General features: G+C 38.5%; 1 protein-coding gene across 1 annotated transcript in view; it reads left to right on the plus strand.

Moving 5' to 3' along the window:
* The first annotated feature begins 3,695 nt into the window (after positions 1-3,695).
* The window catches only part of LOC137502392 (gastrula zinc finger protein XlCGF57.1-like), a 77,407-nt gene continuing 53,465 nt past the window's right edge, over positions 3,696-27,637 (plus strand). The window contains exons 1-2 of the mRNA XM_068229452.1: positions 3,696-3,736; positions 22,773-22,853. The gene's annotated coding sequence lies outside the window, so the exon portion shown is untranslated. The remainder of the gene's footprint in view (positions 3,737-22,772; positions 22,854-27,637) is intronic.

Here is a 27,637-nt window from a genome sequence, read left to right on the forward strand (position 1 = left end):
GCAGATAAGTGAATTATACAGGGTGTGTATGCATATGGTCGAGGATCGACACACTGGTTATAAATTTGTGAGGAGCCATATTCACTATTTCCGGTTTACTTTCCAAGTGGTTGACTTGTTGTTATTTAATGTTCCAATTAATTTGTTTTGTGCTGTGGATTGTGCTGTTTCACTTAAGATTTTCTGATACAGGTAATTGCAGTTTCTTACGTTTTACACCGCGTCCAAAGGAGTCTCAGGCTTGTGCATCTCCATAAGGAACTCCAAATACGAACTTGACGTGATAGGAAGTATGGTACGTTGTATTGTTAAGTTCCATTCAAACTTTTCCCAACATGGTACCGAATTGATTCTCAATAGCCTGCTCATGCGCATTGCCACCAAAAAGTTTGGCACACCTACCATTATATACAAATTCCACACTAATAAAAGTGATTGAAATGTACAGAAGTAAATATAAGGTTCTTCGTGTATAATTGGTTTCTCACTCCAAAAATAAATGTTTACAAAACATAATTAGTTGCTCTACACATCGAACAAATATTGGTACACCTGTACACAAATGAAATTAAAGTCTCTGTAATTCACGCAACTCAAGTCTAGTAGCCTGTGTGCATACCGTTGGCACTGATGACAGTTTCTAGACATCTTGGCATGGAGGGCACCCTGTTGCGAGTTATCTCTCCTGAGATCTTCGACCATTCCAACTACACCACCATCTGAAGCTTGCGCTTCCCTGTAGAACGATATTTTCAAACTTTTGTCTCCATGTGATTTCAAAGATGCTCTATTGGGTATAAGATCAGGGCTCTCTGTGGAGTTAAAACTCTTCTTGGTGCATTATATAGTAACCACTCCCGCTTTCGCAGAGCCGTATGTTGCAGGTCATTGTCTTGTTCAAAGTAAAAGATGCCATCAAGACCCAGTTTCTGTACACTGCTACATAATTGGCCTTGCAACACATCGGTATATTTATGATAATCCATGACACCTTCAATAATTGCCATGTCACCAACACCAGTAGTTCCCATGCATTCCTAAACCACTATGCTTCCTCCCCCATGTTTTTCTGTAGGTAGGGCATGTTGTGATTAGAGCTCTGTATTTGGTTTGCACCACACTTTTACATTTCCATCAGATCCAAACAAGTTAAACTTGCATTCGTCAGAAAATACCACTCACTGAATTCCAAAATTCAATTGATTTATTGTCATAATCTTTGGTGAACTGGAAGTGTTTTCTTCAGTTAATTTCCAAAATAGATGTGTTTTTTTCTGAGAGATCACCCATGAATATCAGCTGCATTCCAAACATTCCTAATACTTTGAGGACTGACCGGTTTGTTGGACGTTGACTGAATGTCCGTTACAATCGACCCTGCGTTTTTACGAACTCCTTTAGTGCAAGACCAACTATGCTTCAACGCTCCCTACATGTAAGAAGACTTGGACGTCCAGATCTGTGTTTATTGTCTGTTGTACCAGTCTCTTGAAACTTCTGGATGATTGCCCGCACTGTTGAATAAGTAACAGAAAGTTCTTTACCAATTTCACGGTAACTTTTACCCTGCACATGCAAGAAAACCACCTAGGTGCGGAAGGACACGGAATGCCCCTTTACCTTCAGATTCATCATAACAAGTCAATGACCCATACACTGGCAACAGGCAAGTGACTAAACTGTTTGTCAACTCCGATTGCACAAATCTGTAAAGCACAATAACAAATGATGTACAGTGTGCCAATACTTGTTTGAGCTGGAGGAAACCGTAATTGAATAGAATACTGTGTTTAAGTTGTGTTTAGAAAATATTTTAATCTACAAATTATTTCCTTTGTTGAATAAGGGTTAATGGTATACATATAATGTTCATAGTATTTATACAGTTGTGTTATATGCGAATAGGTGTCTGTGCCAATACTTTTTGGTGCCAGTGTACATGCTGTTCCAACAGAAATTCAGAACTGCTTCTGAACTGTGAGTTCTGAATTCAAGCTGTTCTGACTTCGTTTAGAACCATTTCAGAGCCACTGTCAATAGCGCATTCAATAGCAGGGACTGCATGTTGTACACATGCACATTTGATTCAACCAGTGAGTGGTGTGACTACATGCAGTACTTCTCATTCAAATGGCGAGGTCTTCCATCATCCATTGTTAAATGTTTTGTGACAATTCATAAATGGCGTTGATACAGTTCAGAAATGCCGTTTACTAATTCCAACAAACAATTATTACCAATCAGTTCTGGAAGCATTCCGATTCATGTATGCTCATTAAAATAATTTTGAAGGAGTTCATAGCCAGTTCGGAACTGTTTGTTGTAACAGAGTGGTTTATAGCCAGTTCAGAACTGTTTGTTGTAACAAATTAGTGTATAGCCAGTTCGGAACTGTTATAACGAGGAGTTCATAACCAGTTTGGAACTGTTTGTTGTAACAAAGGAGTTCATAGCCAGTTCAGAACTGTTTGTTGTAATGGATATACAGGATACATTGTAGCATAATCAATAATTGTTGCAACTTTTTGGATAAAGTTGCCAATGAGTATCTGGCTATCCTCTTTCAAATAATTAGTTTGATCAGTATAGAATCTTGCTAAACTGCTACTGAATTCAACATATTATATATTAGCTTTTAAAGAGGCTGCTAGCCCAGGTGAGTACTGTGCATCAAGAGAACTATGGCTATATCTGTGTAAGAAACTGGCTTATTAAAATACATAAGGCACAGGGCTTCCCCGCAATTGTCAGTAACATCCAGGATGACTTACATAACTTGCAAGTGTTATGAATAAGACTGGGCTCACCACTTACTATCCGAAGGTTTGTGGATTCAAAACAAAACTGAATGTACTATATCAGAACATTCCTACTAGTGACTTTCTAATTAACTTATATATTGTATCTGAAACATTGCTGGTCTCTAGTGGAAAGAGTGTTTATATTGAGCAGTACAAAATGTACACGACCAGTAGGGCTAGCGGATGGACAGGGCATGGGTATTGTGTCTTCACAGTGACTAAAAGTGGATCATTTGCCCTCCAAGTTGGACAAGAAATTAATAGTTTTGAAGGCTTCATTGTAGAATTTCTTTTTTTTTTTCTCATTACAATTGGCTTTACATTGCACTGACACAGATAGGGATGGGATGGGTTAGGGAAAGGTTAGGAGTGGGAAGGAAGTCACAGACCTAGAGACAGTTTTCTGTATTTTCCCCATTTTCACACCAAAGAAATGCTGAGACTCTACCTTACTCAAGGCCAGAGTCACTTGCTTCCCACTTCTAGCCATAATGTCATAAGTTCTATTTGTGTCAGTGTGATGTAAACAAATTGTAAAAATAAAAGAGGTACGTAAACCTGTCATTACACCCCCAGTGTAGTGGGCGATATGAAAGTTGCATAGTCTTAGGCTTTTCACATGGGGTGTGCAAATTAATCCCATTCAGTTGGTGTGGGATGTTCTTTCATTGAAAATGTTTATCCCTGAGGTTCAGTTTCCAGGTAAAACTGGAGGTCCTGTGGCTATGGGCACAATATCAACAGTCGCCTAAAACTACAGACTTGACTACAAAACAGCAGTAATAGTGTTTGTTGTTCATGTTTCAGTGCAAGGTCTCTGGAAGTAATCTACATCCCAGAATCGTCTATAACTTCACATGCTATTTAAAATGGACTTAGAAGTAAAGATCAAAGAGGAACCAATCTGCTATGAGGAAACATCAAATACTCCATGCGTAAGTATAATTCCAGGTAACTTTATAGTGATTACAATTAAACCCATAGCAGTCATCTGATTTTTACTGGTTACATAACTCTACATTTATCTGATGTTCAGAAGATATATGAGTATCTTGCTGTCTATTCTTAAGGGACGTGAATATTTGTATACTAATCTGAAATTGACTAAGTATATTTTTTATGATTACACAAATGTCGAATTTACTGGCAGGCACCTCTTATTTGGCACAGCATGTCTGAAAGCTGAAGAATTATTGGGTTTCTTTTTATCTCTCTTTGCTTTGTAGCTCTTGTCAGGAAAAATGGCAGTGTGCGTAGCTCAGGTTGTGGAGGGCTTGCCATCTGGTTTCAAGTTGACATATTAAATCCTTTATCACCCTGATGGTATTAAAGGTGCTGAAATACATTAACCACTTGCGAAAACGATTTCCGTCATCTTAGTATTTCAAAACCTTTAAACCTAGTTTGCACGACATGGAATCAATAAGTGTTAGGCTGGTGAGCGGGTAGTCTTGCTCCGCTTCGATAATTTACAATAAGAAGAGCAAATAATAACCATGAATTCAAGGACATGACGGGAGCTTCAAAATTCCTGCCCAACACCAACATAGAAATATTCCATCTGACATGGTATAATGAATTGCATGTTTAGATCTTAAGGAGTCAAATAATTCAGTGGTCAAGTAGTTCATTCTAGAAAGTGTTCTAAGGATAACAAGGCAAAAATGTTAACTTTTGTAGTATGAGAGTTAATTTTTTAATAGGCCTATGCTTAAGTGGCTACAACAGAACAAACAGTACCAAGAAACATTTTATCACTGATCAGTTTTTCTAAGGAAACAATCTGATGTTTTAATACATGTTTTAAAGTGTTACTTAACATAGGAACAACTTTTCCATTACAACAAACATTATCAAGAAATGGTCATTATGTGTAATAATTGTGATGTCTTATGCATAGATGAATACAGTAAAACCTTGTTAATTCGAAGTCGTTGGGACTCAAAAATCAGACTTCGAATTACGTGATTTCGAATTAACCGCCAATTCGCAATTCAGAAGTACCAACCCTTGCCGCGTTACAAAATATTCTAAGGCTCGTTACTGCATGCATTTAATCTTGATTCACAGTTAATACCTTTCAAAAGCCATGAAAAAAGAACTATTTCCAAAATGTATCCAAGAAAGTGCATTTACAGTATTCAAATAATGCAATCGGATATCTCACTGGTAAACATAACCTCACCGAACGAAAGAAAGAAAAAAAAAGCACGATTCAAAGACGAGGAGAAATCTATGCTCGCTCCCATGTGCAAGTGCTTTATTAATTGGATTACTATACTGTATGCATTTTAGATGCCTTATATTTACACAGAAAGTACCCGATGCCCTTAAAATCAAACTTTCCTATGACCCTGTCCATGTACGATTTCCCGTTGTGACACCTGTCTCGTACTTGAGAAATGTAAACACTTGCCGCGTCACGAAGTATTCTAACACCCATTAATACATGCAATCACCTCGATTCACAGTTTAAACCTTTCAAATGCCATGGAAAAAACTATTTCCAAAATGTATCCAACAAGGTGCATTTACAGTGTTCAAATAATTCACTTGGATAAATCACTGATAAACATAACCTCACGCAACGAAAGAAAAAAATCGCACAATTCAAAGACAAGGAAAATTATGCTGGTTCCCCTGTGCAAATGCATTATTTTTTGGATTTCTTTACTGTTTGCATTTTCATTATAGATGCTTTGTACTGGCATGGAAAGTGCCCGAAGCTCATAAAACATTGTGGCTTATCGAAGTTTCCTATGACGAGGGGATAAAGTGTCTCGCTTCCATGTGCATTGCAACGCACTACTATGACCCCCATCCCTCACACTGTAGCCAATGGCCATAGCCGTGTTGAAACACCGGATCCCGTGAGATCTCCGAAGTTAAGCAACATTGGGCGTGGTCAGGAGTTGGATGGGTTGCCACGTGCTGTTGGTGTGGGGCAAGGGAATGGGGGAGCGGAAAGGAACTGGCCATGCTACCGCATGTAAACTCCGGCTCAGGAACACCTCTGCGGAAGTTCGGACCTGCCTTCGGGCAGAATAAACCCTTACCTTACCTCACACTGTACGATTTCCCGGCTGGCAATTCCTCCTTTAAAACCATAAGACTGTTTGGGCTCGCATTAAAATAAAGCAATGCAGTTTCACCGGCAATGTCAATATTTTTCGGTGCCTATGAATTTATTATGTTTGCCTCTTTTTTTGTCAACTGTCAGCATCGCCAGTGTTCGCAGATTCTGTTTTCCCGCACGCTGCATGTTGCGTGATATTACGGCATTCCTTAAAAGGTTGAGCACAAAAGAATTCCGATTTCATTCAACTTGCAATCATGAAGCGCACTGTAGACCCACCGAAGTGGAAGTGCGGAAAGCTACCCCTCTACGTTCCAGAACGTGTGTTCTGTGATGCGGAGCAGGTAAATTTCGAGTTGAAATTACTCTGTAACATACTATTGTTTTAAAATGTAAAGGCAGTTTCAAATTAAAAGTCTGAATTTCGGTAATGGGGCCGACATTGTACTTCGAATTACAAATTATCCGTATTTCGAATTCAACAATTGAAATAACATGCAAAACTGTATCTCATGTTTCTGGGAACGAGAGCTTCTTCGAATTAGGCGGGATTTTGAATTAACCGATTTCGAATTACCGAGGTTCTACTGTAGTATTAGACCTTATCGTATGGGGAATATTGATGTATGATGTATACATCACTGATGAAGTGAGTTGGAACTCCCAAAACATGTACGAGTGAAATAATTTTTGAAAATTAGAAACTGATATATATTTACAGGGCTGACCAAAGCAACACCCGTAGTATATAATTTGCTGAATGTCATTCATTGTTAATGGAAATAGTGGATAGTTGTTGGCAATGGAACCTTGTATTCATTATTTTTCCCCATGGATAGTTGCATGGTGGTTACATAACACTAATTGTTTTCAGTGTGAATTAAACTGAGCAGGCCCTATTCTTTAAAGAATGAGCACCTTTATCTTATCTATAAGGCCCCAGTAATATTTCCAGTGAATTTTAGATATCAGTACCTGAAACTTAGTGCTGATTCTATCAGTGCTATGGACTTCTTTCATTAGGTAAAACTACTGCAGTGTTATTATGGTCACTGTTCATGATAAAAATACTGATTGTGACTGGTAGCTTCCTTTTTGTATAAAATCGTGAGGGGATTGAGTCCATTAATGCAGTATTGATAATTCTATACTATTCTCTTTGGCACAAACAGATTTAAATTAACGTTTATATGGAGAGCTTGCTCATTATTGATTTTTACTCATCTTTTCTTCTGATTGAAATGGTTTTATAACATTGATGGTCATCTTTGACAATTGGATCATCCACTGTCACAATACTCTTAAAGGCTTCCTAAAGTGTTGCTTTTGAGTCTGCACAGAGGGATAAATCTAGGAGTACTACACTTATTCACTATTAGGGTGAAGAATTTATAGGGTCATATGGATAATGAGATGGTTAAGTACCCCAGTGAAATGAAAAGTCATCTTATACATTATTTAAAAACCAGTTAATGGCAAAATAGTTGATCATCTCTTTTTCCACCATGATATTACAGCACTGGTATCACCTGACCTGATTGTGTGGCTGTAGGCACTGCCTCAGCTTTATTTTTTTTATGATGTTTGTTTCGGGGCATCGAGTTATAGAGATCTTTTGCCCCTACTTGCACCATGTAATATGAACGTGCGTGTAATTGTAATGGAGGAATTGTAGAGTGTTGAATGTCAGGAAATGAAAATTAAGGATGACACAAACACCCAGTCCCCAGGCCAGGGACATTAATAATTTACAATTAAAAACATCTGACCCAGCCGGGAATCGAACCCGGGGATGCTAGGTGACAGGAGTGCCCCCTACACCATGGGGCCAGTTTTATTAATGTTCTATGAAATCAACCACAACTGAAGGAAGGTTATAACAACCTTATTATTGTTATCTTTTTTAAACAAATTCCTATAGGATTTCACTAATTTAGTTCAGGAGCAAGCCTGGAGGTTTAGAGTGATAGGGCAGGCCATGATGTTAATGCGACGAAAGAATTGTGGTAAATATTAGCTTCCACACTTGTGGACAACTAGCACAACAGTTCCAATCGGGAAGGGAAAAGAAGATGTGAGTGATTGCTCGACCTACTGCCCTATACGACTCCTCTGTCATACTTTCAAGATCTTTGAACGTGTACTTGACAGCAGACTCAGATGTATTGTCTCTGTAACACCAAACCAGTGTGGATTTGTTAAGGGATGCAGTACCATCGATGCTATCCATGCCACACGCCTCTTGATGGAAAAGCACAGAGAGAGACAGAAGAGTGTACACATGGCATTTCTAGACCTAGAAAAGGCATTTGACCATATCCCACACGAACTTATTTGGCGAGCTCTTCGCTGTCATGGCGTCCCTGAAGAGTATGTAAGATGGGTGCAACTTCTGTATCGCAATTCCACTAGTGTCATCCGGAGTCCTGCTGGAATCTCTCCGCCTTTCAATATCACTGTGGGTGTTAATCAAGGTTCTGCCCTTTCACCATTGCTATTCATCCTCTGAATGGATACGGCAACAGCTGACATACAGACTTCACATCCCTGGACCCTTCTTTATGCTGATGATGTGGTACTTGCACAAGAAACCCGTCCTGAACTCCAGCATCAGGTTCAAACGTGGAAAGACAGACTGGCTGAAAATGGACTGCACCTCAATATCCAGAAGACAGAATACCTGGAATGTGGCCCCCAAACCAGAGGTATCATAAGTATCAGCGAAGAAGACCTGCAGAAGACCATGCAGTTTTAGTACTTGGGATCCGTCGTCACCTCAAACTGTGACACCACTCCTGATACTCGGATGAGGGTAAATGCAGCTTGGCTCAGGTCACTGGAGTCCTCTGTGATAAAAAGATGCCTCAATATCTAAAGGCAAAAGTTTATAAGAGTGTGGTACGGCCAGCAGCGATCTATGGGACTGCATGTCGCCCCATGACGAAACAACAGGAGCAAATGTTGACAACCATGGAGATGAAGATGCTTCGATGGTCCATGGGTCTGACCCGATGAGACCACATAAGGAACACGGACGTCCGGCAAAGGTTTGGTGTCGCGCCCATCATAGACAAAGTGAGGGAAGCCCGTCTCTGCTGGTACGGCCACGTCATGAGAAAACAGGACGACTCAGTTGCCAAAACAGCGCTCCACATCAACCCAGAGGGAACAAGACCACGAGGAAGACCGGCAAAGAGATGGACTGACAACATCAGGGCAGACATGCACAGTGTCGGCTTAGTCAACGACAGACTGAAATGGAGGAGATGTAGCAAAGCAGCAGACCCTGCAAGTTGGGATTAATGCTAAGAAAGAGAGATTAGTTCAACTACAGTGCTATCCCTAAGATCCCTTTAATGGGTGAAGTGCCTTGCCATGGTTACAGACCGCCCAGCTAACATAACCTAGATATGTGCTAATTACATACTGTAAAACTGTTTAGTTAAATCATTATTTTCAACATAATTATATCAGAGTTTAAATGTTTAGCAGATTTCAATGATGTCACAAACCCGTGTGGCACTCCACAGCATGAATGATTATGAATGAGCAATAGAACACTAGAAGTTAAAAATTCTCTGTTTTGTTCTGAGTAAAGATACTAAAATAGTTCACTTTTGCAGTTACTGTTACCCATCTGTTAATACAAATGCCATGAGGGGAATAAATTAAATTTCTTCATATCCGTTTTAGTACGTAGTATTCCCCACCCATACACTCAATCCTGATACTCTGCTAACAAAATTTATGGGGAAAACACTGCACTAGTTACAGAAGAAGCTGGTAGGACAGGATAATTTGACATGGAAAGCTACATCATTCTAGTCCATGGACTGGTAAGACATGCATATTTGTAATGAATGTATTCTATATTAAAAACATTGTAACAACTGTGTATCTATATATTGATTATCTTGGCAGCATTTTGTTATAATTACCCATTTCAGGTGTAATAATGATACCTACATATTTTTTAGCTTATTGGTCTTTCCTTTCTTTTCGTTGTTGTTTGAGTTCTTGTAACTGAAAAACTACTGGATGTATTTGAACCCACATTTAGAATCATCTTATGCATGGATAGTTTTTAGGTTCAAGTAATATTTCAACGTCCATGAATTGACTGGGGATTTATGTGGGGACTGAAACAGTGATTTTACTCTCCCAAAAAACATATACATAGCCAACCTTATTTAAAACCTACGAACCTTACTGGAAATCTATTTGTAAAACTTTCTGCTCATGTGTACCATTGTGATAGGAGGATTAATGAGGGAGATATCTTTTCAGAATGCCTTACAATCTTAATTCCTAAAGCACATAGCCTGTGAGAAACTTTCTTTCTTCCTGAAAGGAACTTCCACATTTATTGTAAATCACGTAGATTTAATCAGTTTTTATATTCACATGAAGCTGTAGACGTGCTGTCATAATACCACTTTGAAGAGTGACGAGGCAGACTGTTCATGAGAGTGAAGCTACTGGGACAGTCGTCAGCATCCTCCTTCGCAGTCTCATACGTTGCTGATGTGGACTATTCACCTCACCTGACAATGTTTTCAACCTTACAAATCTTCCAAATCTTTCCCACGATACACTTCCAGCACCCGTGTTAATGGCCATTTGATCCAGATCTTCCCATCAGCTGCAACCAACACCGCATCCCCTTCTCCAGTGTTTATAGACATCTTATTATGCTTCTGGATCAACTGACTTAGGTACTCTTCTCAAACCCAGTTGCATTTGCAGTAGAAATCAAAGTCTCCTTGATAAGTTCACAGAATCCAGTTGATCTAAATCTAGTATTCACATGCAGACATCGTCTTGCAATATGCTTGAAGGTGAAAGTTGGTTGAGATCTGCAGGCTTCTCAGGCAAGTAGGTAAGAGGACGGGAATTAACAACAGCTTCATACTCACACAGTAGCGTCGTCATCTCTTCGCAACACAGTGAAGCTCTGTCGAGGATGCATCTCAAAATTTCTCTTTACTATCTGAATCAGACTTTGCCACCAACAACCCCACCTGCCTGCTGTGGGAGGGTTAATCCTCTACTCTATTCGCTGCATTGTGGACTCTCTTTCTGTGTAGTTTTAGTTGACAGTTCAAAACAAATTATCTGTACCAGTGAAATTTGTTCCATTGTTGTTGTAGACACTTTTGGTCTTTCTCATCAAGTGATGAACCGTTGAAAACTCAGTAAAAATCTATTCGTTATAAAATTGCTGACCAGTTCCAAGTGCACTGCCCTATACACAGCAGATGTAAAGAGCATATACCACTCCCTCCTTTTTACCTTCATTATCAAGAGTCCAGCAAAGTCTGCACCTGTCACCTCAAATACCACAGCATCTTTAATTCTGTTTTCCGATAGAGTTCCAGAATCAGCATCCGCCTTCTTAGCTTTGTGCCGTTTTTCATCTCACACATCTTGACAGCATGGTCTACCTTTCCCTTCGTCCTTGTATAGCTGAAAATCTTTCATGCAAGTGCAACAGTAACATGTGAGTGCCAACGTGTAATATTCTAACACTCACTGGCCTCTCTCTAAACCTGAACAGAGCAGAGGGAATAAGTTCAATTAAGTTTGGATTTTTGTCATACAGTCATTCAGTGACAACTCCCTCTTCCTTTTACTGGATGTGTCGAATATTGGCCTAATTCACATCATTGCACTGTCCTTAAATACACCCCGCCGATGAGGTAGAATGTAACCTTTACCTCTATCCCCTTTGTAATATTTCTCTTCAGCAATACCATCTTTAGTCCATTCTTGCAGTATAGCATCATACTTATCAAATTAATTCTCACGTGTAATTTTCTCAGTCAAGGATCACAGTCTTTTTTCTGCAACATTGCTGTGTCTTGTATTACATGCAGTCCCTATTGCTTCTCAACTCTTGTGACAAGAGGGCAATGATGTTCGTGAAATTATTCTTAAGGTTTGGAAAGGATGGTAGATGAACTCCATTGTCATTAAGCAGCAGGAATAAATGAAATTAGGCCTGAAATGGTGAAGTGTATTGGGAAGGAAGGGTTGAAATGGCTTCACAAAATAGGATTATCAAGGAGTGTTAGTAAGTTACCTTCAGGTTGGATGAAATCTGTGTTTGCACCTACTTATAAGCAAGCAAAGAGGAAGGATTGCAAAATTATCAAGGTATCTTAATAATCAGTATACCAGGCAAGATGTTCACTGGCATCGTGGAAGCTAGGTGAGGCAGTGATTCAGAGGTAGTAGAATGTAAGGCAGTTTGGTTTCAGACCATAAAGGGATTGTCAGGATTGGATTTTCTGTATTCGCCAGAATTTTGAAACACCTTTGTTGTTTGTAGTTTATATAGGTCATCTGCTAAAAGGTATAAAGTGACTGGAAGGAATTCAGTAATGTGAAAGCAATCTGGCACATTCTGACAACTTTATCTTAACAGCAGATTTTGCCTAAAGCCTGCAGTCTACTTGAAAGTATGTACAATGAATATGGCATGAAAATAGTCTTTCTAAGACTAAATTGTTGTCAGTGGGTAAGACATCCAAGATAAATGAATGTCAGATTGGTGATACGAAGTTGGAAAAGGTAGATAATTTCAAATGTTTAGGATGTGTGCACTCCCGGGCAGTAAGTGAACTTGAATCAAGCTCATGCAGTCTCTTCACAGTTGCAGTCAACAGTATTCCGGAAGAATGAAGTCAGCTCATGGACGAAACTATCTTTACATAGGTGTGTTTTCAGACCAACTTTGCTATACAGGAGTGAAAGCTCGGTGGGCACAGGATAACTTACTCCCAACTCAGAAGTAACAGATGTGAAAGTAACAAGAATGATTGATGGTAAAACACGTGGGAACAATGGCAGGAGCATACTTGTTATGAAGACATAAAGACTAAGTTAGGATTGAACTCAATGGATGGAGCTGCAGTAATGAAAGGAATCATGGTGGGGTCATGTGAGGCGAACGGAGCAGGATAGGTTACCTAGGAGAATGATGGAGTTGGTCATTGAGGGTATGAGGAATACAGGGGAGACCAAGGCGACGATGATTAGATTTAGTTGCTAATGATTTAAAGATAAGAGTAATAGAACTAGCTAGAAATAGAGGAATGTTGTGGTGATTAGTGCATTCACAGAGGCTTTCAGACTGAACACCAAAAGGAATAACAGTCTATAATAAATATGTATGTATGTATCTATTCCTTTAACAGGACATTTCATAATGTGCTCATGGATAACATTTGCATTAGCACAGTGTACGTATTTGCCACTATTGCCAATATGGTCTGAAATTACCTGGCAGATTCCTCTGTTCCTTATGCAGTACAAAATACTAAATGCATTCTTACATAAAATCATCAGTTTATTGCCTTATTACATGATATACAAAAATGCTACCTGATTTGAGTGTTGGTTCACTTTTAGTTCACCACCTTGATGGTGATTTTTGATCAGTCAGCCCCATTAAGGAAGAGTCTTGCTATCAGAATAAGAATGGAAATAAATTTTCAAGGAATGGTCTTTCTTATCTTAATGTAGCCATTCAGGATATGGATGGTAATAATAATAATAATAATAATAATAATAATAATTGTGGCCTGTTGCAGATTTTTTGAACTGACACCTATAGAAAAACATGAATGTCTAAGCACTGAGGCAAAGAACAATAAATGTGTCATATCTTCCATACTGTGCATCTCAACCATGATGATAAGAAAAGGATGTGTTTCATGTAGACTCATTACACTGCACCAATCCACATGTGTCAGTGCTTGTGCACTACAAAGGAATTATACCTTTATAGGTCTCTATTGGATCCTCAAATTCAGCACAAGATATGAATCGCATTAGTGCAGTGTCAGTGTTTTCACCTATTGGTTGCATGACCTGAAGTTATCAGTGAGGTTCCATGGAAGTTTGTGTTGATTAAGAGGATATAATAAAGTCTTGTAGGTGTATAATTCAGTACTGCCAGTACAGATATGAGGCTGATATTATGTAACATTGCAAAAGACACAAATACTGTACACTAGCGAATGTACCCGTGCTTCGCTACGGTATTCTACATTATATTCGAATATCGAAGTAAATAGTGTGCATGCAGTAAATAAGATTGTTTGAAAATTGCATTGCGTTATCCGAGAAAGAGCATGGGGAGGTCCCCGTACGTTGTTTCCAATGTAAAGTGTTTGTTATGGATTTGTGATATAACGGCACGCTCACTTGCCTACTGCCATTCACAATCGAGTTGGGGAGTTCACATTACAATTGCAGGCCCCATTGCCTACTATGCGGACAGAATCGATTTGGGGAGTTTTCGTTAAAATGGCAGCCCCCCTTTCCTACTTCCAGACAGATTACAGTTGAGGAGTTTCTATTATAATGGCAGGCAATTACCCTACTATCACTCGAAATTGAGTTGTGCAGTTATCATTATAATGCCAGGCCCATTTTCCTACTTCCAGCCAGCTTACTGCCAGTCGCACCAAGTTGGTGAGTTTCCATCAAAATAGCAGGCCACTATGCCTAATGCCAGTCACATTTTAGATGACGACATTTCTTTATAATGGCGGGCACCCTTGCCTACTGCCAAACACAATCGGGTAGGGGAGTTTTAAACAAAACTGCATGCTCACTTGCCTTCTGCAAGTCAAATCGAGAAGTGAACTATTCATTACAATTGTAGACCTTCCTTACTAATGACAGTTACACAGGAGTTGGAGAAGGAACCCTTTCATACTGCCAGTCAAAGTCGGTGTGGGGAGTACTGATTACAATAGCAGACCCACCCTTTCTCGATCACTACAAATCGACATCAGTGAATATATATAGATCGACATACGAAAGTATATACGTGTTTACAATATTGAAGACCTTCATTTACAGATTAACTGCTACTAAACGTACGTCATATCGACAAAGGATTATACCATAAGACACGCCGGATTTAGTGGCCTAAATGGCTGGTCCTATGATATGTCATCTATTCTTTGGTCAGATTGAGTTAGAAACGTGGAACAGGGTAACGTTCTTGTAAGATTATCTCACATTACATTACTTTTCGGATAATTATGTGACAGCTACATACATAGCATTTGGCTCATATATGGCTACTGGGTGGGCCAATTTTCGTGAAGAGTTTGATGATTCTGTATTTCATATAAGTAATCGAAGGTGTGAATTATGCATGTGAAAAATCAAAATTGACTTAACATCCATTAATAGAGAAAAATCAAACGTAAAAGGGATACAGATACGGCAAAAAGTCATAAGACCCAGGTTGTAGATCATTCCAAATTGAACGGAGATTGTGCATTCTGTTATGTGATAGGAATTTCCGAAGGGCTGCACCATCATTAAAATTGCCTGCATATTTCGATATTGTTCGGGGATAAAAAGTGAAAAATGTAATGATCTTGGATGTTTTCCGTTCGTTACAGGCTAAAACGTATAATTTTGTCAAATTTCAATTATCTTCTTTTTCTTCTGGCAGATTATGCCGAAATCTGGATTTTGGGCGAGGCGGGTAAAAATTAGGACTTTCAGGAAACTAAAGCAAAAATTATGCAGATGGTCATTATTACCCCTTAAACGGAAAGCTGTACGAAAACTTCGCCAAAATAGTCAGTGTAGAGGCACACAGTCGTTACGATTTGATTTATATAGATAAGGAATCTGCTCCATGTAAAACACCTTTTGGGCTATGTCCGCTGGACTTAACCTGCAAAACTGACCATTCATGATATCTCCCTTAGTAATCCTCCTGACGAAAGAATGCACATGAAAAAAAAAAAAGGTTTAGAGGTGGAATTCCATCACGTTTGGTCGATTTCCAGTCAGGTTGGTCTTGTTCTGTATATATTGTGGAAGAGTAAAATCACCATTTCGGTTCCCTATAAACCGCCAGTCCATTCCGGGACATGAAATGTTATTTACGTTTAAAACCTACCTTTGGACAGGTGGATGCTAAATATGAATTTTGGTTCGAATGTCTTCAGTAGTTTTCAAGTTGTAAGGAATACGCTTTACACGCACCCGCTCGTGAGTTAAGTCCGATGGGACTTGTACAAAAAAACGGTCCGTTAATGATATCTCCCTTATTAAGCCTCGTATCGAAATGATGCACATGAGAAAAAAGGTTTAGAAATTAATTTCTACCAAGGCAGGTACATTTAAATTAACGTTGGTTGTGTATATTTTGTGGAAGCGCAAAATCACTGTTTCGGTTTCGTATAAACCCCCAGTCAGTTCAGGGATTTAGAAACAATATTTGCCCTAATACCTATCAAGGACAGGTGTATTCTAAATATGAGTATTGGTGGAAATACATCCAGTAGTTTGTAGCACTCGCGTACATACGGCGTAATTAAGGAAGAAAATAATACAGTTAAGAGAGTTGAAAGTAATAGAAAATGGATTATAACTGAGGACAGCCGGATAACGACAAATATGTAAATGCCAAGTTAATGTATTGGAAAATCAAATGCCCCTCAATAAATTATGCTAGTGTGAGTTATGGATATAATAAAGCGGTAACAGAGGAGAAATTTAGGTCTATTGATTCCTAGGTAAACAAATAATAAGAAGATGACTAATGGTGTTATTACTTAATCTATTCGAAGGCGGTTATAACATCCAACGAAATTCCGCCAATATCCCGCAGATAGGCCGATTGACGCCTCTCTTGCCTTCTACCTAAGGAACAACCACGAATTTAAAAGCATGATGAGGAAAATGGCAATACGTTACTTCCCTGCTGGCATGCAGTCAGAGACGTTGCCATGGTAACCTGTAGGTTCGTTGTCGGTCTGTCGGTCACTCAATGCAGAGCATGGTACCAGCAGAAAATTGTAAATTTCTCCGTCATGTAAAGAGTAAGGTATATTATGAACATAACGAAAGTTGTTTATGATGAAGAGACGTTTCACGTACGGTAAACGAAGCTTACAGAAAATCAATAGTATAAGAGAAAATGGAGGAAAACCATTCTGGTTTTCCTATAAACCCCCCGTCTGTTCAAAGATTTTAAAATGATATGCATATTGAAACCTTCCCCGGGATGAGTACAGTCTAAATATGAAATTTGGTTGAGATCTATCGAGCCGTTTCGACGTGATGGTGGAAAAACCATTCTGGTTTTCCTATAAACCCCGTCTATTCAAATATTTTAAAATGCTATGCATATCGACACCTTCCCCGGGATGAGTACAGTCTAAATATGAAATTTGGTTGAGATCTATCCAGCCGTTTCGACGTGATGGTGGAAAAACCATTCTAGTTTTCCTATAAACCCCCCGTGTATTCAAAGATTTTAAAATGATATGCATATCGAAACCTTCCCCGGGATGAGTATACTCTAAATATGAAATTTGGTTGAGATCTATCCAGCCGTTTCGACGTGATGGTGGAAAAACCATTCTGGTTTTTTATAAACCCCCGTGTATTCAAAGATTTTAAAATGATATGCATATCGAAACCTTCCCCGGGATGAGTATACTCTAAATATGAAATTTGGTTGAGATCTATCCAGCCGTTTCGACGTGATGGTGGAAAAACCATTCTGGTTTTCCTATAAACTCCCCGTGTATTCAAAGATTTTAAAATGATATGCATATCGAAATCTTCCCTGGAAGGAGTATACTCTAAATATGAAGTTTAGTTGAGATCTATCGAGCCGTTTCGACGTGATGGTGGAAAAACCATTCTGGTTTTCCCATAAACCCCCGTCTAATCAAAGATTTTAAAATGATATGCATATCGAAACCTTCCACGGGATGAGTATACTCTAAATATGAAATTTGGTTGAGATCTTTACAGCCGTTTCGACGTGATGGTGGAAAAACCATTCTGGTTTTCCTATAAACCCCCGTGTATTCAAAGATTTTAAAATGATATGCATATCGAAACCTTCCCCGGGAGGAGTATACTCTAAATATGAAGTTTGGTTGAGATCTATCCAGCCGTTTCGACGTGATGGTGGAAAAACCATTCTGGTTTTCCTATAAACCCCCCGTGTATTCAAAGATTTTAAAATGATATGCATATCGAAACCATCCCCGGGAGGAGTATACTCTAAATATGAAGTTTGGTTGAGATCTATCCAGCCGTTTCGACGTGATGGTGGAAAAACCATTCTGGTTTTCCTATAAACCCCCCGTGTATTCAAAGATTCTAAAATGATATGCATATCGAAACCTTCCCCTTGAGGAGTATACTCTAAATATGAAGTTTGGTTGAGATCTATCCAGCCGTTTCGACGTGATGGTGGAACAGACAAACAGACAGACAAACAGAAACAATTTTATTTATATAGGTATATCATTGATTTAGAGGTATATTTTACACACTGTTAAGTTAAAAGAAGATGTATGATGGTTCAAACTTTCAGTACTAGTTACATAAGAATTGTATTTTTTTACATTCCTACTTAATCATAATTGGTACCGGTTTCGACCGTTATTCTTGGTTGTCGTCAGCCAATCACAAATAAGTATAAAAGACAATGCACAGTTAAGTAAAATTTGAAGTTAAAATAATTCCGTCAGTTGCTGTTTGTGAACCACTAAAACACTTTAGGTAGCACTGTTTGTTGAAATTTCAGCCAATCGCAAATAAGTGTAAAAGGCAATGCACAGGTAAACAACATGTGATGCTGTCTAAGAAGCACTATTACACTTCAGGGAACACTGTGTGTTGGAAATTCAATGATATGATCCGCACATGTCTCGGTACTCTTCAAGGACTTGCTCCGTACTACATTCACATATTTGATCAACGACTTCTTCATGATTCTGGAACTATCAGCACTCAGTGCTGATCCCTAAAATTATATAGTTCCTCACGAACTACAACTAAAAATACATATTGAGCCTAAGACTTCTTCATAACATTGAATTTCCAACACACAGTGCTCCCTAAAGTGTTTAGTGCTTCAGAAACAGCAACTGAATAAATTATTTAAATTTCACATTTTATTTACTTGTGCATTGTCTTCTATACTTATTTGTGATCAGCTGTTGATGAGCAAGAATAATGGTTGAAACCGGTACCAATCATAATTGAGTAGGAATGTAAAATTTACGTTTCTTATTTTAATAGTATTGAAATGTTAAACCATCCTATACCTTCTTTGAACTTAATAGTGAACCCACCTCAATACAGAACACTATGAAATTCTTAGCTCTTAATATTTTACACACTGCTTGCAGTATATTCAACATATTCACTATATAAAGAAACGACTACATAATTGGTTACTTAATCTGGATCAAGTCTCAGAAAATCAATTTCTTGTTGAATTTTCTGTACTGGACCAGGGTTCAGTAAAACAGTGCCTTTTAAAAACACTATTAGAGTTACCTCCTGGGCCTATCTGACCTGTAAAAAAATGAAATGGCATATGGCTTTTAGTGATGGGAGTGTTCGAGGAGATGTTCTGCTCGCCAGATGCAGGTCTTTTGATTTGACACCCGTAGGCAATCTGCGCATCTTGATAGGGTTGAAATGATGATGAAGACGACACATACACCCAGCCCCTGTGTCAGTGAAATTAGCCCGTTATGACCAAAGTTCCTGACCCTTCTGGGAATTGAACCCATGGCCCCTGTGACCAAAGGCCAGCATGCTAACCATTTAGCCACGGAGCCAGACAATCTGATCATTGAGACACTTCCTGTATGCAGCTTAGAGTTGTCCAGAATTTTATATCCATCTCTGTTCCTCACATGAGAGGATGAATTCCAGGTGATCCTGGATTAAACTCCATGTGTGGAGGTATCTTAGTACAGAATCCTCTCTCCAGACGTATGTTTCTGCAAGACCTTGCACACTTAACAAATCAGAAATGATACCATCCATTGCAGTTATTTTCTTAAAGTTACAGAGGATCGAACCATCAGTTAACATAATATTATTAGGATACCTTATGCGTTTTTCAATATCAGTACTGATTTTGCACCGACAGAATATCTGTTTGCAGCCTTGGTTTGCTTACACGTAAGATGGCATGAATTTATTAAATCAAATGCAAGATTTAGGAACATTGCAAACTGAATGGTACTTTCTTAACCAGTAAACACTTCATGAACTAGATCACTTCAAAATTTAATTGTATTAGCCACTGAATTACTGAAAGTTCATGCACCAAAGGAAATATTTATCTTCTGTCTCACCCACTCTAAATTCTTTCTCCATAATCTATAACCAGTGTGCAAGCCTTTTACTTCCTGTAATAGTACCAAGTTCTTCCAGGTATTTCACTTCAGTAATATTTTCTTGGTCTGGAGCACTACCATCTATAAGAACCTGCTTTTCTGCTAGGGAATTCATTGCAAGTTTTATATTGTGGGTAGCATCAAGGATAGTTAATGCCTTTTGCTCAAACTGTGCTGGATGTGGAAAAGAACACAGGGAGTCAGTCCAACAGACTTCATTCTTAAGGCTATTAGTCGCAATCCCATCACAGCTGCTGACTATATGATATTTTCGTATGTGCCCTCCACTCATTGGTATTTTTGAGCTCCTATTGAGTGCTGCCACCATAAAGTCTAATGCTTCCATGGCCACTTCATACTCGCGAGTTCCTAAATATCCCCGACCTAAGTCATCATAGACACAAAATGTGTTATTGTCCTGCACCAAGTTCTTCTTAACATGTAACTTCCGAGGATTGATTGTGAAATAGCCCTAACTTTTTCTTTCAAAAACTCTCCTCTGTAAAACCTGGACTGCCATCAATAGATGTTCCGCAGTGACAAAGATTTTGAAGATGTGGTGGTGTAAATATTTCCTGAGGTACCGGTAAGAATAGGGATACAATGCATGGTTGGGTAGGCCTGAAGCCAGACAAGGTCTTGGATCATCTCTTGGAAATAGCTACCCAGAACATTGAGACCTGAACCATTATGTTTCTTGTGAAGAACTTCAATGATTTCTTGCTGATGGAAGACTTTCCTCCTGTTCCTCTTTGTTTGCTTTGCTATGATTTCAGTTATTTATTTTCTTGGTAGCCTGCACCAATTGCTGCTTTAATTTCTTAGGGATGGGACAAAAGCTGCAGTTTTGGTAATATATAAAATAAAATTAAAACAATGTCACCCCGATCACTACAGTTTTAAATTGCATAAAAAATTAGAGCAGCAAATGGTTACGGAAATATAATTTAAAACTATTTAATAGTCCCCACTTTATATAGAGTAATTGTAACAGGTTGCCTCTCGTGTGTTTTCTTGGTTATATTTTACTGGCAGTGAGCACTCCGTTTTCTTTGTTTGTAAATGTGAGGGAAATTAAAATGCTTAGAACCACGTCATATTTGGCAGTAACAGCCACTGGTCATTTGATACATGTACTTAACTTCAAAGTGTGCAGAGCATAAATTACTGTATTGGGTGAGATACAATTTGTCTCTTTTCATCCTCACAACCCATTGTTGAGTTAATTCCTTGGTCTTTAAAAAGAAAATCAGAAACATGATCAAATTAATAATAACTCTGTCCCACAGTACTTCCTCTGTTTAAACATCAAAATGGCTTTACTATCAAACAGGAATTGCAAAAACAATGTCAGTTATAATTCAGTAACACTTAGTTAAAACTAAATGTATCCTTGGATTAGTTACACTGATTACTGCAGCCAAATGCTGAACATAGGGCTGGCATTCTTGAGACAATGATCTGACCTTTTGCTTCTCAATACGTATGAAGTCCTGTCACAATGCACAATAAATCTATATTGAGCAAGTGGCCATGCAGTTCGGGTCATACAGCTGTGAGCATGTATTCAGGAAATAGTGGGTTGAACCCACTGTTGGCAGCACTGAATATGGTTTTCCAGGGTTTCCTGTTTTCATGCCAGGCAAATGCTGGGGTTGTACCTTAATTAGTGCCAGGGTCACTTCCTTTCTACTCCTTGCCCTTTCCTATCCCGTCATCGCTGAAAGACCTGTCTGTGTCGGCGCAACGTAAGCAAGTTTCAGTATCCCAGTCAGCTGACCATATGGAGCACTGATGTCAGGCATATGATATTGTAGATAACCTATAGGTCATGGTTCATGTTGTTGTTTAGGACTTGTGACTTCCTGCCCTAATCCATCTCTTGTGAGCTACTGTGTGCTCAAAGCCTGTTGTCTTCTGGATTGGCTCAGACCAAGTTTGTCACTTGTATTTTGGGTCTCAGTCTCATCCTTGGCTCTTACGATATGAAAGTGACTGAGATATGAGCAGTATGGGTAACAGCATTCCTAATACAGCCAAATCCTATAAGAAAATTGGTGAAATAGCTGGTATGTGTATACGGTAGAGTGAGCATGAGAGACTGGTATGTAACAGCACTGTCTGGCTGGAAGAGGAAAGCAATGAAAAACTATCTTACTCTTCATTTCCTTAGTTTGCCTCCTCAGTGACACCTAGCTCTGTATGGTAGCTGATGGTAGAACTGTTGAGGATCCTCCCTGCCTTCAGGCTGAGCACTTCATATACAAGATAAAATGTGGAAGATACATTTTTCTGCTGAGATGTGTTTGTTGGTACAGGGTCAGAGATAATAGTGATAAATTTTGAAGTTCTTAATATTTCAGAATTGGTTTGTTTATAAATAGCAGATTATTTGTAAGTATGTCTGTACATTTTCTTTATCATTTGGTGTTATTTTGGAAGGTTAAATGTTATATAATTGTTCTATTCTTCAAAAATAATTCTATGCATTCAAACAGGACATTCCTCCACTCCTAAAGGTCTCTTAGTTGTCATGCTTTTATGGATACTCAACATGGAGATTTTCTGACAAATAGTAATGACGATTTGAAACTGTCTCATTTAATAGGAAATGATGAATTGTTAACCCCACTTGTATATAAATACATTTCCAGATGTCTGAAAAATTTGTCTAATATATTTACTTTCCCACAGGACAATTACAAAATTATGTCAGAAGAGATGCATTTGAAAGAAGAACCAAAATCAGAGTTGGCAGTGCCAAAAGAAACACAGGTGAACACATTTGAAGTACGGTAATCCAATACTTTGATGACATTTTGCTGATAATGGACATTGTAACAAACTGCTGAATAGACTTTACTGAGCATCTTCTCATTTTAATTCAGACATTTTTAAGATCCTTACATAGATATATAGTTAGATTTCCAACATTTTGAAGCAATTTTCTTCATGTAGTTTGAAATTTTGTGCTAGGTAATATATAGCAGTTATTATTGATCGAAGTCTCTTATATGCTTGGCATACGGTGGCTTGTTTCTTCACTGTTACTGCTAACTTATCCTAACCAGATTTAGGCTACGATCATGGCTATCTTCCTTTTGTCATTTGCCAAAGAGCTCCAACCCATTTCTTCAAAATATTGATCAGAGATGTCCGGCTTCTTCTAAGTCCTCTTTTGCCTAAATTTTTTCCTAACAGTATTACTTGTGACAGACTGTCCTTTTTAGGAGTCCTCATTATGTGATACATGTATTTCAGTCACATGAGTTAAATTGTCTTGACAAACTGAGCTTGACAGCTCATTGTGTGGGTTACCCCACTGTCGGCAACCCTGAAGCTCGTTTTTATGGTTTCCCATTTTCATATCATTAATATGGTGGGGCTGTACCTTAATTAAGGCTACAGCTGCTTCCTTTCTACTCCTTTCCTATCCTTTTGTTGGCATAAGACCTATTTCCTTTGGTGCGACATGAAAATAACCCACAGGAATTGCACAGTTGAAATTTTAATTCTCTTTTTCGTGGGTAATAAAATATATAGGGCTCTACAGTATTTAGTAGGGTGGAGAGGACACAGCACTTTGTTATTCTCTTTTCGAGTTTTATTCTGAGATCGTTTCAGAATAGGAGTTGCCACATGCTAATGAAAATGGACTCTGCTGTCTCTGTCCAGCATTCAATTTCAGCAAAATTATCCAGTCTGTACCATAATTTTTTACCCTGTCTGCCTGTATGTTGTACACCAGAAATATTTCTGACAGTGTAGGTTTCTTTTTTACATTGCTTCTGTTGTGTTGAGGACAAAGTCACTATCTTTTTGTACAGCTTTTGCAAATTGTGGAGAACACACTTTTTAGTGCAAAACAGGAAGTGCGCTGTAGTGGAAGGTGACAAGGACTAGTTTCGAGCATACATAGGAGAGTATAAGTGAGGATATTGTACAGTGCATGCCTTGTGATACATACAGTCTCACCCTAAATTATAGCGTTCCTGTTAAGAAGCCTTTCACAAATACTTACAATAATTACACACATATAACTGCACATTACACATAACTCAATATGGTAATCACTTGGTAGAAGACTGTCACTATATCTAGGCATACTAAATCTCCTCACACTGTTTCATCATACTCTGTATCCATGCCTATTCCACTTCTGCTGGTGATGTCTGTGGTTTCATTACCACTTTCTCTTGTGTTTCAGTATTGCTTCCATTACTGTCACTATTTCTGTCCATTTCACTTCCCATGTGGTGGTCCAGTAAACCTTCACATGAAATTACTGATTTTCAAATTTATTTACGTGCTCACAAGTTTTACTTCCAGTTCTCATTTGCAATTGTAGCAATTTGTTCACCATAAATTATAGTAATGCTTCTATTCCGAACATTACATTTTGTCAAAAATGCCTTTCTTGACACTTGCACATATCAGTTTAATGGAATTCAATTCTGGGTGATCTGGAGAAAGGTGTAATACAGTATGACTATGTTTGGCTTAATACAGTCTATTTAATTAGTGCTTGCTCATCTTGCTTAATGAATGTAACCGGGTTCTCAGCATGTCCTCTTGGAAACAAATTGCAGTCTCTGTTAAACAGGACACAATATCTTACTTGTTATTGTTTTAGAGTCATCAGTCCAAATACTGGTTTGATGCAGCTCTTCATGTGCCCTTATCATGTGGTATCCTTTTCATCTCTAGATAACTACTACATCCTTCATCTGCTCTGATCAGCTTGTCATATTCATATCTTGTTCTACCCCTACTGTTCTTACTGACCGCACCTCCTCAAAAACGAACTGAACAAGTCCTGGGTGTCTTAAGATATGTCCTATCATTCTATCTGTTCTTGTCAAATTTATCCAAATCTATCTCTCACCAATTTAATTCCGTATTTCTCTGTTCGTGATTCGATCTAACCAACTCATCTTCAGCATTCATCCTTAACACTATATTTCAGGAGCTTCTACCCTTTTTTTTTCCTGAGCTAGTTATCGTCCATGTTTTTCTTCCATACAGCACCATGCTCCAGACAAATGTGTTCAAGAACATCTAAGTAATCCATTTATCACTGTTTGAGAGGTGAAAATTTGTTTTCTAAGAAGGCTTTCCTTGCTTGCGCTAGCCTGCAGTCTGCATTTTATGTCCTCATTACTTCTGCTCTCCTTAGTTTATTTACTACCCAAGTAACTATATTCATCTACTACCTTTAGAAGTTCATTTCCTAATGTAATTTTTCCTGTGTCAGCTGACTTCGTTCTACTGCACTCCATTACTTTCATTTTGGATTTATTTATTTTGTTCTTGTACTCCTTCCCCAAGACTCTGTCTGTACCATTCAATAATTTCTCCAGATCTTCTGCAGACTGGGATAAAATAACAATATCATGAGCAAGCTTCATAGATTCGATTTCCCCTTCTTCTATTGTGATACCCTCTCCAAATTCCTCTTTGATTTTATTTACTGCCTCTTTCTTGTATGTGGACATTGTAAAGGAGGGGGAACCTCCAGTCCTGCCACACTCCCGTATGGAATACTGCTGCTTTCTCAAAGTCTTCGATTCTTATCACAGCAGACTGATTTGTAAATTATTTTTCTTTCTCGGTATCTGATAATGAATGCCTTTTTTGTTCTACGGACACTATGTATGAGTGTTTGTCCTCCTTAATTCAGTCCTCTAAGATTAGATGTAAAGTCAGGATTGCTTCATGTGTTCTTACGTTTCTTCTGTAGCTAAATTGATGTCCTCCAACTCACTGTCAAATTGTCTTTCCAAACTAAACTAATGGTGTGATAGTTTTCACACTTGTCAGCACCGGCTTCCATGGTAATAGATATGACATAATTCGTCCAAAAATCATATGGCAATTCTCCTTTTCCATGCATCTTGCTCACTAAGGGGAATAAACTCACCATGCTTGTTTCTCTTAAGGCAGTCAGTAATTCTGAGGGTATGTCGTCAATTTCTGGTGCCTTGTTTATACTTAGGTCTTTCAGAACTTCTTGAATTCTGACCTCAAATTTGGGACTCCGATTTCATCAGCGACAACAGCCTGTTATTTTTCCAGAATCCTATCGTCTACCTTTTTACCTTGATACTGGTGTTGGATATATTCCTGCCATATTTTTTCTTTGTCTTTTTCACTAGAAGTTTCTTCCATTTGAGCTCTTGTTGAGGGGATTTGTTTGGATGCAGTGGGAAAGTTGCACATATGAAATGAGCCCAATGGTTGGACTGCAGTTTCATAGGATTATCAGCAAACTGTTGACTATGTTCCTCCATATCCAATCCATTGGCACTGTTGTATCACGCATCACTACTCTGTCTCACCTAGTTTCCCTTCCTCCAAAGGCTTCCTTTATTTTCCTGCATGCAGCCTTTACCTTTCCTAGGACCATAAAACCTTGAACGTCCTTGCACTTCTCTTTCAGCCATTCTTCCAAAGAGGGTTTCCTGTTATTTCCCATTTTTAAACCAGGCAAATTCTGAAACTATGCTTTAAATAACCCATAGGAACCTCACTAATAGTCTAACCAGCGGGGACAGAAAATTATTTTCGAAAATTATGTTTTAATTTTGTATATTGAGGATTAATCAAAAAGTGGCATATTTTTCAAAGCCACATACATCACAGATCAATGTCTAACAGTTCATTAACTCTTTTATGACCCTTGCATACTTTTCAGGGCCTAGAAGGAAGTTTCTTCCTTTCTGTTGGAGGAATAGGCCTTGGAAAATTTCCCCAAATATTTGCCTGAAGCCGCAGTTGGCTGTGTTGACTGGACGTTCTTCGTTTTGTTGTCCTAGGCAGGAGAGCAACACTCTGCAACAATTCCCTGGCTAACACTGTGAGAAATTCTGTATCATGCAGCCACCTCCCAGTAACCTTCATGAACACAATGTATGAATTGAAGATAGCCATATCCAATAGATACAGCATTATCTTTTTATAACCCTTCATAGTCCATCGCATTATGGGGAAACATGCAAGGCCTTGGTCTTGATGATATACTGCGTTCATTATCCGGTTGTATCTTCCAATACCCTTGGGGTTTTTCACTACTTCTCCTCCAACTCATTTTCTTTGAATTTCAGATCAAATTCCAAGTCCGTATCAACATTTGAAAGTAAAAAAACATCCTTTCAGTCTTTCCACTTTATGGCCTCATCTTTCATCACTTTTACTGTGTGGAACTCTGGAGGCACATTCTTCCTGTTACAGCATACGGTACCCCCAGCATGAGTTCCATTGTCCAACAAGGTGTGAAAAAGTTCAGGAGAAACATACTAGTTATCAAGATATAATGCATGACCTTGGTTCAAGTTTGCTTCCATTAGTTCCAACACTGCTGCTTTTGTTGCTGGATTAACACCCTGTTTGCCTTGTCTGGTATAAATTTTGAACTGGGAACAGTGTCCAGAAGCACTTTCTCAGAGTTTATAAATTTTAATAACAAACCTGGCTTTTTTTTGAAAGAATTGTATTGCACAAATGGGAGTCTACCTAGAAATTTCATGACACTGTAATCAATACCTATATCTCTGTCAAGA

This window comes from Anabrus simplex, chromosome 10 (assembly GCF_040414725.1).
Source record: "Anabrus simplex isolate iqAnaSimp1 chromosome 10, ASM4041472v1, whole genome shotgun sequence".
Taxonomy (NCBI): Eukaryota; Metazoa; Arthropoda; class Insecta; order Orthoptera; family Tettigoniidae; genus Anabrus; species Anabrus simplex.